The sequence below is a fragment of the Pan paniscus genome, chromosome X (assembly GCF_029289425.2).
Source record: "Pan paniscus chromosome X, NHGRI_mPanPan1-v2.0_pri, whole genome shotgun sequence".
In the NCBI taxonomy this organism is placed as follows: Eukaryota; Metazoa; Chordata; class Mammalia; order Primates; family Hominidae; genus Pan; species Pan paniscus.
The window spans coordinates 17,446,814-17,459,337 of record NC_073272.2 but is presented as its reverse complement, the minus strand read 5'-3'; the positions used below and the strand labels follow the sequence as shown (position 1 = coordinate 17,459,337).

Genomic DNA, 12,524 nt, shown 5'->3' with positions numbered 1-12,524 from the left:
CGTCCCCAGATGATAGCAGACGTCTCTCATGCAACTCTCTAGCTAAGTACAGAACCAGGCCCTGCATGCACAGGTGCATACACCCTAAGGTTGTACTTGCTGTTTGCAGCTGAGGTGCCATTTTATATGAAGGGTTAAATATCTTGTGTATTACTCCAGTACAGGACAATACCTGCCTCACTTATGCTCTACTTGAGACAATGGAGGTGAATATATTTCATTTCAGGATTTTTTTTAAATTAGGGAGAAATTTTGCCTGCTGATTAAAGTCATATCCTCCAACCTAACCTTTTATTTTGGTCTCCCATCTGTACAATCTTTTTGTCTTAATTCTATAATAATTCAAGGCCCAGTATAGATGATTACTATTAATTGGTCTCCCTCACATCCACAATATCTGATGCATGGGATATGAATATAAAGAATGAAACAGAAGAGTGGAATTTGAGGGAGCAAAATGAACACATATACATTTGTGTATACACACATGTATATTTTAAATATATGTTTTAAAATAGTATATTAACGTGATTCAAAAAATGAAAAGAAGGTATATAATAAAACAAAACTTTGCCCTAAGTTCTACTCCTGTTTTATAGATCTTAAAATTATATATATTGTATTTCATGCCATTAAACTGCAGCATTCTTTCACAACTATTTATAATAACTTTTTTCAATAAAAATAAGGTGATTACATTACAAAAAGTTGAACAGGAAAAAAAAATAAGAAGAAAAGCCACTGGTTATCTCACAATGGTAACCTCTTAAATATTCTCTTTGTATTTTCTTCTAGCCCTTCTTGTAAGCAAGTTTTATACATTGCTGTGTTCATGGCACTATTAGTTCCTTTAAATGATCACATTTCACCTAGTACATGACTAAGTTAAATTAAGCGTTTCCATTCTTAGGAAATTTTAATTTAAGTATATAACATTTCAGATTGATTTTTGGGAGTTTACCTTTAAAATATCTTCCTTCAGAATCTGGAGCATTGTAGGAGTCTATGAATATCTGATCTGGTTTATTTGAAAGGTTGTTTGACTTACAATTGGGCACTGGGGCTGGGTGCGGTGGCTCACGCCTCCAATCCCAAAACTTTGGGAGGCCGAGGCAGGCAGATCACTTGAGCCCAGGAGTTCGAGACCAGCCTGGGCAACATGGGCAACATGGCAAAACCTCGTTTCTACAAAAAATGCAAAAATTAGCTGGGCATGGTGGCACACACCAATAGTCCCAGCTACTCAGGAGGCTGAGATCACTTGAGCCCAGGAGTTTGAGGCTGCAGTGAACTATGATGGTGCCACTGGCACTCCAGCCTGGGTGACAGAGTGAGACTCTGTCTCAAAAAAAAAATTGGGTACACAGGATATATGTCGGGTTGGTGAAATAGTAATTGTGGTTTTTGCCATTGCAAGTAATGGCACCTTCAAGAAAAGTAGAAGCTTTTGTTGCCAGTGTCAGTTGTAAAAATCAAAACTGCAAAACTGGACTGAGGGTCAGTACACATTTTTCTGTAAAGAGTCAGGCAGTATGAGTCCTGGTAATACTGCTATCAAGGGGATGAATTGGCGAGCGAGATGTGTTTAAGATGCAATTCAGCTGCTGGCCTGGATTCCACATGCACTGCCATATTGGAAGCTGCACCCCTACATGAAGAGCTATGGGAAAGGGCACCACATAATGCAAGATTGGATTGAAAATAGCTTTGCGGAGAGGCTGCTTCTCTCCAGTGTGGCAGGTGGATGGAAGATACCAGTAGCCGCCTTCCAGAAATCTTTTGGTGCCAATGTGGGCAGACTGAAGGAGTGTGGCAAATATTCCTTTCCAGGATAGCTTCAGGATCCAAGTTTTGGGACTGGCTGTTTATTGTCTCCCCCCGCCCACCATTGTTTATCCACTAATATTGCAGAAAACTGTAAAGCACAAAAATAAACCAAATCACGTGAATTAAAAATAAAGATATTCAAGTAATTAACAGAATAATGAATAGTCTCACTTTCATCCCACCTTTTACCCAGGGTGATATCTACAACATCTCTTATATCAAGTTTGGTCACCACCAATGATACAGAGCTCATTGTCTCCTGAGCATGCCTCTTCCTATTTGGAAACGTACAATTGGCATATACTTACAGTAGAAGCTTGCGTGGCTATGAAAAAGGAAGTGATGTCTTGTTGGAGAGCTGATCTAGTCCAGTTACCATCACCGCAGGCAGGCAGTGGAAGAGAAACCAGGGATTCCCTAAGGGGATCAGAGAGGCTGAGGGTGTGGGCTTGCAGAGAGGGCTGTGGCATTTCCACTCCCCTAGGACTTGAACAGGGCTGGGAATGGGTTCCTGTGCAGATTCCCCAGTGCGGCCAGCTAGGGTGTTGACAACTGAGTTCATGCTGATGAGTTGGTCCCCATTCCTTACGAGTGATGATGTGTTGGAGTGATATTCTTGTTTGCATCCCTACCTACCTGAAGTCAGGTAGAGAAGTGCTCATAGAGGATACAGTTGTCTTTAAGAAGGGAGACTGGCATAGTATTTTCTGGAGGGATGCTCCCCAACTTGCAGACATTCTCAGGACTCCGTCAAGTTGCCACTAGAGTAGCAGTAGCTGGAGTTCTAGAGAATATGATGGTGTCCCTAGCCACTGAGAGTGTATCTGGAACAGAAACTGGTGGCTACCTCTTAGCCAGAGAAGTCTCATGGTGGAAGGCTGGCTTGAGCGCCTGTGACTGGGGAGAGAGAGAGCAGTTTTCTGAGCAGTCTGCACTTTAATATATTCCTGGGGCCAAGCAGAGGCTTTGGAAGGGAACAGGATAGAGTTACTGCCTATTGGGCCCATGTCCCTAAGTGAGACAGAGCAAGGCAAGGCAGCAGAGTGAGGCTGGAGGTGTACACCCCGGAGGCAGAGCCGAGGCGGGGTGGAGGAAATCAGTCAGAGCGTGTCACCCATGTCAGGGGAAGATGCAGTGCAGAGGTCCCTGGAGGGGCCCTTGAAGGCCCCACAGGAGCATTCTGAGTGGAGAGCATCTGGATGCCCACTACCACAGAAGACCTCTCAAAGCGGGGGAACCGCAAGGACCCAGGTCCAGGAAGAAGAATTTGGCCTTTCCTTATCTATCTCACGCCCCCATCATCTTGCTTTCCTGTCCCTAAGCGAGGAGAATGAAGCATGGTGGAGGGGAACACAGGCAGGGAGGGAGTAGGGAGTGGAGCCCGGAGGAAATGGCTGGAGCCCACCACTCAGGTCCCTGCTCTGGCCAGAACTGCTGGAAGGAGAGCAGCTGTAGGTGAGAGGCAGGAAGGCAGTTTTGGTTAGACTGGCCTGGATGCCTCAGCAGCCGGAAGTGACAGGAAAGCCACACCATCTGCCCCAGATGCTGTCAAGAGGCGAGGAAGAAGGAGCTGACAGAGTGCCCAAAGGGAACAGTGTGAGCAACATCAACCTCTTCCTTCACTGCTGTCCATGAGGCCAGCCCGTGGAACTACACTGCTGTGGCTGGAGCCACAGGATTAAGTGACCTCTACTGAAAGCCTGCTACGTGCTGAGCACTGAGATTCGAATTAGGACTAAGACCAGGTCCCACACTGCACCAGGTCCACACCCAGGAACCTAGCCCTGGTAGACATTGTAGAAAGATAGATCAAATGTGACAGCAACAAGACAACTCTTTCAAAATCATCATTCACAATTTCTGATATTAAATGCTTTTTTTGCTATTGCTGTATTTTTTTAGGAGCAGAATGGGAGATAGATGGAAAAATGAAGTTAAGGGAAAGCTCTGGTTTCATTAGTTGAGGTTACTTGAGGTTTTCCTGGAACTTGGATTGAAGATGGCAACCAAGTGTTTTCAACTGTTTAAAATATGATTTAGGCCAGATTTACTAAAACAGTTTCACAGGAATTTTAAAATGTTGAAAGGAATTTCTAAGGAAGCTATAATCTAATCCAAAGTTTAGTCTAATTCCCAGGTCAACTGGAAACTTAATATGCCTAGTTTACTCAAACATCAACTTTTAGATAATTTATCATTTTTAGCAAGAAAGATAAAGTCTAACTCAGGCAAGGCTTTCTCTTTCTGAGTTAAATGGTGTAGAATATATAATGGATTTCTCCCTCTGCCTAATTATTCAAGGATAAGTCTTGTGATCTAAAAAGGAACAACGTGCTGTTGTATCCACGGTAAGGGGATTAACGGTCTTGTGCTTGTAAAACAGCAGCCCAGCGCCTATTTAGTCCTTTTGATTTCCAGAAACAAGAGCCAGATTCTTACCACTCTTTGGAGGCAGTTGGCCCTGTCTGGCGCCATTGATGAAAAATGGCAGTGGAGCCAATTCTTAGAGAAACCTTCAGACCAGGGCTTTCCACACTTGAGGAAAAGGAGTAAACATTTTTACCTCTTTTTCATGATTTGCTGAAAGAAGTTACTTATGTATGAATTAATATAATTTCTTGGTAAAAACAATTGGTCAAAATGATTATTAAAGTGAATTCAAATAATTCCACCAGCCCACTGGCTGCTCTGAAAAGCCATATTTGCATTGTTTTTGGGTTTGGCTTCCAGCTTGCTGCAGCTACACCTGCCCTTCTCGGACTCTGCATTATTGCCAGTCCCCAAACTCTCGGTTTCTTTTTAGTCCACTGCATTGGTCACTGGTGTGCCCCACCATGTCAGATGCAACTGTGGACACCAGCTCCAAGATCATCACCAAAGTCTTAAAGGAGAAGAAAGAAGTTGTGGAGGAGGCAGAGAAGGGAAGAGATGGTCCTGGTAATGGGAACGCTAATGAGGAAAATGGGAAACAGGAGGCTGACAATGAGGTAGAAGAAGAATAGGAAGAATATGGGGAGGAAAAGGAGGAGGAAGAAGGTGATGGTGAGGAAGAGGATGAAGATGAAGCTGTGGCAGCTGAGGATGCTATGGGCAAATGGGCAGTTGAAGATGCTGAGGATGACAACGTTGATACCAAGAAGCAGAAGACTGATGAGGATGACTAGACAGCAAAAAAGGAAAAGTTAAATTAAAAAAAAGAAAAAAAGAGAAAAGGCCACTGTGATCCATTCACTCTTCACCCTGTTTCAGAATCTAAGTGTAGTCATCTTGAAGTAGAGAGGCCTGCCGGGCAAGCACTCTTCACCACCCAACCCAAACCACAAAAATTTGCAACAGGGGAGGAAAAAAAACCCCAAACTTCCAAAGCTCAGCTTTTTTCCTTAAAAGTACTTCAAGAAAAAAATTTGTTCATATTTTTTATTTACATTGTTTATTTATTTGTTTTTTTTTGAGATGGAGTCTCGCTCTGTCACCCAGGGTGGAGTGCAGTGGCGCCATCTTGGCTCACTTCAACTTCCACCTCCTCAGTTAACGCAATTCTCCTGCCTCAGTTTCCCGAGTAGCAAGGATTACAGGTGCCTGCCACAACGCCTGGCTAATTTTTGTATTTTTAGTAGAGACGGGGTTTCACCATGTTGGCCAGGCTGTCTCGAACTCCTGACCTCAGGTGATCTGCCCGCCTCAGCCTCGAGAGTCCTGGGATTACAGGCGTGAGCCACTGTACCTGGCAATATTTTTTATTTTCATTGTATATTTTTGTACATATTGTTAGGGGTCAGCCATTTTTAATGCTTTCAAATGATCAAACCAGCCTTCAGAGCTTTCTCTGTCTTACTTCTGACTTTACTTGTGGTGTGACCATGTTCATGATACAGTTCAAAGAAAAAACAAACCTTGAAGAAAAGCAAAAACAACAACAACAACAACAAAATCTTATTCCGAGTGTTCCAGTGTCTTTTTTGTATATGAACTTAGCGGTACTATAAGTTTGTATGAGATGGTTAAAAAGGCCAAAGATAAAAGGTTTCTCACTCCCCTCCCTGCCTTTTTTTTTTTTTTTGTCTGTAAAGTTGCTGTTTATTTTTTTGGCCTCTTTGACATATGTGTGAAACAATATGATGAACAATAAATTAGAATTTTGTTTCGCTGAGTTGCTCTAACAACAACAAAAAATAATTCCATTGGACTCATTCATATTTAAAATCTTGAAAATGTAGGATTTTTATTTAGTTGTGCTAATGGCATTTCAGTTTCTTTATGACATCAAAACGTGCTTTAAAAAGACATGTTTAGCTCAAGAAATGCTTGTTGATCAATTTTTCATTCTGTACAAATCTTGGAGGACATTCAATGTAGTCACATTTGGAAGAAAGGCCATGGAGAAGTCACATTAGTTGCACATAATCTATAACTGGAAGAAATTTGTATCCTTTGGTTCCTTAATACATAAATTACAGAACTATGTGCAGTCATTCTTCATGTTACTTCCTTTTTAGCACCAACTTTCTGCCTTCACATTTACAGTTCTTCTTGGCTACTTTCATCTACAGTATATTCAGGATTCTTCTTTTGCCAGAGAGTTCTGTGTTTTGTTTTGTTGTCTGAGTATTTGTAGGTGAGTAGACAAAGTTTCGGGAGAGTAATCTCCTTCCTTCCCTGCCTCTCTTTTCTGTTATTACAGCCCTGGACCAATTTACTTCCTCAGTTTGTCTCTCTGGGAATAATGTCAGAAGCACTGAGATGTTAACCTTCTTTCATCCATCCGTTTTTCCCCCCAATCACTTACTGAATCCACGTGGGCCAAGCTTCAGGAATATGGGGGCTTACAGCACAGGACAGACTTGGGACTCATGTCCTCATGTCCCAGGGCACAAGAGAAATATGCTGCAAATGGACAAAATATTTGATAATCTCCCTAGTGACCCTGCAACTGATCAAATTAAAACAGGTGCTCTTTGCTTGGAGATCATGAAGTTCAAATCAGGGCAGGGATTAGAGACCCTCCTGACAAAGAATGCAGACAAGCCATGTGAAATCTAGAAGCTCTTTGTCCTCCTCATGTCCTGGGTCTATTCTCACACAGGGCATGGAACTATGTGCAAATTCTGCCACCGTGGGGGTTACTGGCTTCCACTTTGGTATTTAATGCTCTGGTGGGCTCAAGACTCTGGTCTTGGTTTTCAAGAGTCTTAGCATCACTAAATTCCTGCATGGGATGGGGCACGGAATCTGAAGGCCGCTGTAGTGGGAACTCTTTTCCTAACCATATCCCTAACCATATTGGCTAATCAAGGTTAGCTCTTAGTAAATAGTTGTGAGTGAATGAAGCATGTTTAACATCCTGGCTCTTAAACCAGAGGCCTGTCTATTGAGGTGCAGTGGACACAAGAAAACCGTGTCCCCCCATCCCCCCAATTTCTTTGTCTTTTTCACCTCAGTCCCACAGGAGGATGCTCCCATGGTGGATTTGGCACACAATGGCCAGAGTAGAAGCAGCTCCCTGTTGCCTCGGTGTTAGCTCTTGTTGGACCTCGGTTTCTTACTCTTGGGGAGGCCAAGACATCAGTTAGTTTCTGAAAGCATCATCCAAGCAAGTAGGAAGTATCAGCCCAGAGTGTGTCTCCATCTTCATATACAGCCTTTGCTGCCTTCAGAGCAGGGCTAGGCTTTCCCCTGGCCCCCTTCCCACAACATTGCTACTGTGGGAAGTGGGCTTATTAATTCTTAGTTCAACTGCCTGTATGTGAACAAAATATAAACACGTCTGTAGAGTTATATATCTGTTGGTGACATTTGTTGAACATTAGGTTACCTTTTTGTTTGCTTAGAATCTTGAGACGAGTTACATATTTGGGCAGAAACATCATGTAGGAAGGACACAACCTTGTCCTGTTGAAGAAGACCACAAACAGCCAAAACTATTTACGTCTTCTCTTTATATCAATCTTAGAGAAATGATGCTTAAGAAACTAGTACGATGGAAGTCATCATAATAAATAATTTTACATCTGAATGTATAACAAAGAATTTTTTAAAAATTCAGGTAACTGTTAATACCATCCTTATGCTGGTGGGTACCAGTATCTTGCATTTGAATACAGCTTTCTTAATTTCAAACAAATTTTTTAAATCTGTTATCTCCTTATCAATGAAGCTAGTCAAAAGCATTAAAACGTTGCCTAGTTTTTATTTTTCATGTAGATACTTTTACTGTGCCCAGGCAACTTTTTAAATAACTGCTTTGCTCTTATATGTATTTTTTGTCTGTGTATTTAATTAAAAAGATTTACAAAAGAGTTACAAAGTTAATATAGAGAGTCCCTACGTACCAGTGGTTCTCAACACTTGGTGGGGGGGGTTCCCTGCAATTGCTCCCAAGGATATCTGGCAATTTCTGGAGACATTTTGGTTTTCACAATTGGATGTGCTACTGGCATCTAGTATGTAGAGGCTAGGGATGCTGCTATATATCATACAAAACATAGACAGTCCCCGAAAACCTAGAATTATCCAGGCTAAAATGTTAATAGTGCTATTGAGAAACCCTGCTCTAACCCCAATTCCCTTATGATATCATGTTAAATAACCACGGTAGACTTATCCAAACAAAGAAATTCACGTTGGTTCACTTTTTCTACTAATGTCCTTTTTCTGTTTAAGAATCTATTTCTCCTTAGTCTGATCCACTCTGTGACACTTTCTCTGTCTTCCTTTGTTTTCATGACCTTGAAACTTTTGAAGGGATTTAGAAGTGTTTCTTACTTGGTACTGACCGCCCCCTGTCCATGGAGTATAAGGAAATGGGATCTGTATGGGGGTTATATCTATGACTGTAGAGTGCTGTGGCATTTAAAGGGTGGGGAAGAGAGATAATCAGTGTGGTGAATGGCTCAAGACAGTTACCCATAACATTCCCACCCAAAATGCCAACAGCACACCCCCATTGACACACTAAGAGCTCAAGCCCTTCCTAGTAACTCATAGACAGTGAAATGACTTGTCTCAAGACCACCATTTGGCAGGTAGTAAATTTCAAAATAAAAGCTTTGTTTTTAGAGTTTCAGTCCAGGAACTTTTTCTATCTAACAATAACTGTCTCTATTGAAAATGTAAGGTTTACTATTTCCAGCAAAAATTTTAATCTTTTGGAAATCTTTATTTCTAAGTAGATAAAATATTTTCATTTTATTTGCTGAGGTAATGTGTTAAAGTATGAGTTGCCACCCATTGGAAACTTGAATAAATTTAAAGAACTTGAATTCATGGTATAGTTCCATAGTGATGGGGACAGAGGAAAGTATTTGGGGCCATAGTTGTGTTGATGGAGTTGTATGCCCTTCCTTTTATTTTTTTTTCTTTATAGTACTTACTTCACACCTCCACAGTGTATGCATTTATTTACTTGTTTATCTTTTGTCTCCACCTCCTTAGCAAGCTCCATGAGATAAAGGATTTTGCTTTGTTTACAGCTGTATTCTATGGCTCTCTAATGGGGAATACCATGAAATTCATGTTTGAACAGTATTTAAAGAGGCTTTATATGGAAAAAATAATACAGGCAAAGTAACTAAATGACTCTTTAGATGATTTCTGGCCTTTTATGCCTGAAATTCTATTTGGTATTTGTTTAATTTATATAAATGTTATGTACTACGCATAATATTTTACCTCTTATCTTTTTCACTTGGTGGTGTATTTTTGAGATTTATTCTTTTTTTTTTTTTTTTTTGAGACGGAGTCTTGTTTGTTGCCCAGGCTGCAGTGCAGTGGCGCGATCTCAGCTCACTGCAACCTCCGCCTCCCGGGTTCAAGCGATTCTCCTGCCTCAGCCTCCTGAGTAGCTGGGATTACACGTGTGCGTCACCACGCCTAGCTAATTTTTGTATTTTTCGTAGCGATGGGGTTTCACCATGCTGGCCAGACTGGTCTCAAACTCCTGACCTCGTGATCTGCCCCCCTCAGCCTCCCAAAGTGCTGGGATTACAGGCGTGAGCTACTGTGCCGGGCTGAGATTTATTCTTTTATTTAAAAAAATATGTAGCTCTAGCTCAATGGTTGCCACCAGGGGGGTGATTTTGTCCTTCAGGGGATATTTGGGAACACCTGTAGCCATTTTTGATTGTCACAACTGGAGGTAGTCCTGATACCTGGTAGATAGAGCTCAGATTTGCTGCTAAACAACCTGGAAAGCACATGGTATCCTCACAACATAAAATTATCTGGCCTGATCGTACTGATGTTGAGAAACCCTGGGCTATTTCTTTCCTTTAATCTGTGGAACAGTATTCCCTTGACAGCATATACTATATTTACTTTAGTCCCGTACTGATTGACATTTGGGTTGTTCCAATTCTCTGCTATGGTGACGAGTGCCGCAAAGAACATCCTCACCAGTGTCTGTGTATGTGTGCCACAGGGTTTCTGGTAGCTGCATTTTCTGTTCTGGGAATCACTTCCAAGTGCCATTCCAGAGTGGCTGGACTCCTTGCTTCCACAGCGTCACCTGGGATTCCAATTCCATGCGTCTTTACCAGCCCTTGCTATTATTTAACTTTTAAATTGTTGCCAATTTGAAACGTTTAAAATTGTAGCTCATTTGTAACAATTTTGCATTTCCTGATTGCTAGTAAGACCAGACCACAGGAATCATTCACACCCCAAGCATTCTAGAAAACTGGTGAAAATGTTTTCTGTCCAGCATGCGCCACTTCATTTGGTTTGTCCCTACGTCTTTGATATGTATTAGAAAACCGCACATTTTGGGGGACTAGGCTTGCCTGTTTCTGCCAGTAGAGGTCACTGTTCCTCAGTGGTTCTCCACCAGTATGACTTTTGACCTCTCTACCCTCCCAGGGAGTATTTGGCAACGCCTGGAGCCATTTTTGATAGGACTGTGAGTGTGCTGCTGGCACCTAGAAGTGAGAGGCCAGGGATGTTGCTAAGGCCCTGCAATGTACAAGACAGCTTCCCGCTCCTCCCTCCCTCTTCCCCTCCCCCCTCCCCCCACCAACAGGAAAGAACCATCTGGCCCAAGTAGTAGTGCCAAGCTGGAGAAACCATGGTGTCGTCTTTGAAAGAAAGAATATGACAATCTCTATGATAATAAAGACACCTATTATTATTAACAACAAATATTTTATTGCGGAAACTGGGGAGAAGCATGCCTTCTGTCCCCAGGGAGAAGGCAGGAGCGAATGGGCAAGGGCAAGGGAAGGGCTTTAAGGGAGAGGAGAGGTGGGCCTGGGGCTCGCTGAGTGGTCGGCTGGAGCAGTGGGAAGTGCCTTGGTGGGGCCGGTGGCTGGTGTGGGGGTAGAACCGCGGTCAGTAGGGTGAAGGTGCTGAGGGCTGGAGGCTCAGGAGGTGGTGGCAGGGGCCTGACTCTTGGAGCCGGGCAGCAGGCTGGGTGTGCTCAGAGGCTCATGGCCCACCTGGCGAAGCTCCTTCCAGGTGCAGGCAAGCCTGAGGCGTCAGGGCAGTGCTACCCGCAGGCCTAGCGCTCCTGCGGCGACCGGGCGCCTGGCGGCCACATATCCTCAGCAGGGCAGGCGGCCGCCAGGAAGGATTGAGACAACGCTGCCCGGGAGTGGGGGCTCTGCTCAGCGGCCTAGACCCGGGCACAAAGGAATGGGCCACTCCGTTTCTCATCACAGACCCGAAGGCAGATGGCCTGGGCATCGGGCTCCCTCTGCGCACGGGCGGGGCGATTTTCATGGTTACCAGGCTGCGGATAGGCTGGTGGGGGGGTGGCGGCGGTCCAAAGCCACCGCTTCATGTAGGCCAGGCGAGCCTCAGAGAAATCAGGCCTGATGTTGCTCAGCAGCGGCAGCCTGTTGGGAAAGCACCTCCAGGCCTCGGGAACCATCTCTCTCAGGACGCGGATGCGGGCGGGCACCATCTCTCTCCGGATGCGGATGCGGGCATAGTCCCAGCTGGGAGGAGTGGTGGGGAGGGGCTGGATGCAGACCCAGCGCTTCCCGTGGAAGTAGGTGACCTTGCAGTTCTCCTGGACCTGGGAGCTGAGGAAGGGCCTGGACAGTAGGGCCCAGTGCTTCTGGCGCGGGGGTCGTGGGGGGTGGTGGGTGCGCGGCTTTCTGGCCCAGAGCCAGCCCAGGAAGCCGCTCAGGTCGCTGCCCATGAGAGCAGGGCAGTGGGTTGGGCCTTCCAGTAGACACTGGGCTGCCAGAAGTTTCCGAAATCTGCGGTCAGGGCCAGAGATAGTGTCGGGGCTCAGTGACCAGCGACCTTTGGTATCAAAATGTCAGAAAGTGCACGAGGCGCCATGTGCCGGGTACGGTCTGGCCACCAAGTGTTGCATGGGGCAGGAGGCCACGGCCAGGCCAGAGCTTTGCGGCGCGCAGCTGCAGAAGGGGCGGGTGGTGCCCCATGCTGTCTGGCGGACCAAGGAGGCTCAAGCCTCAGTCCTTCCCACTCATGGTCCCAGACACTCAGCTCTGGGCAGAGGGGCCTGGCAGCTGCCTCTACTTTTGTACCTGACCTTTAAAAACAGAACATAGAAGAATTTCTGCCAGGTCCTGAAAACTGCAGATACCTGTTGACAGAAGGGTGCTCTCTTTGATCAGTGTGAAAATGATCACAATACACTTGGATGCTCTAAACAAATCCTTTACTCATATCAGATTCTTCTAGGATGGATGTTAATGTTGCTTTTTGCAATTTTGCTCTTAAGTAAACTGGGA

At 44.3% G+C, this 12,524-nt stretch overlaps 1 protein-coding gene and 1 pseudogene across 1 annotated transcript in view; both read left to right on the top strand.

Annotated features, from left to right (window-relative positions):
• The window catches only part of CLTRN (collectrin, amino acid transport regulator), a 37,608-nt gene that overhangs the window by 6,568 nt on the left and 18,516 nt on the right, over positions 1-12,524 (top strand). The gene's annotated exons all lie outside the window — the stretch shown is intronic.
• LOC100971502 (prothymosin alpha-like) lies at positions 4,425-6,145 on the top strand (annotated as a pseudogene).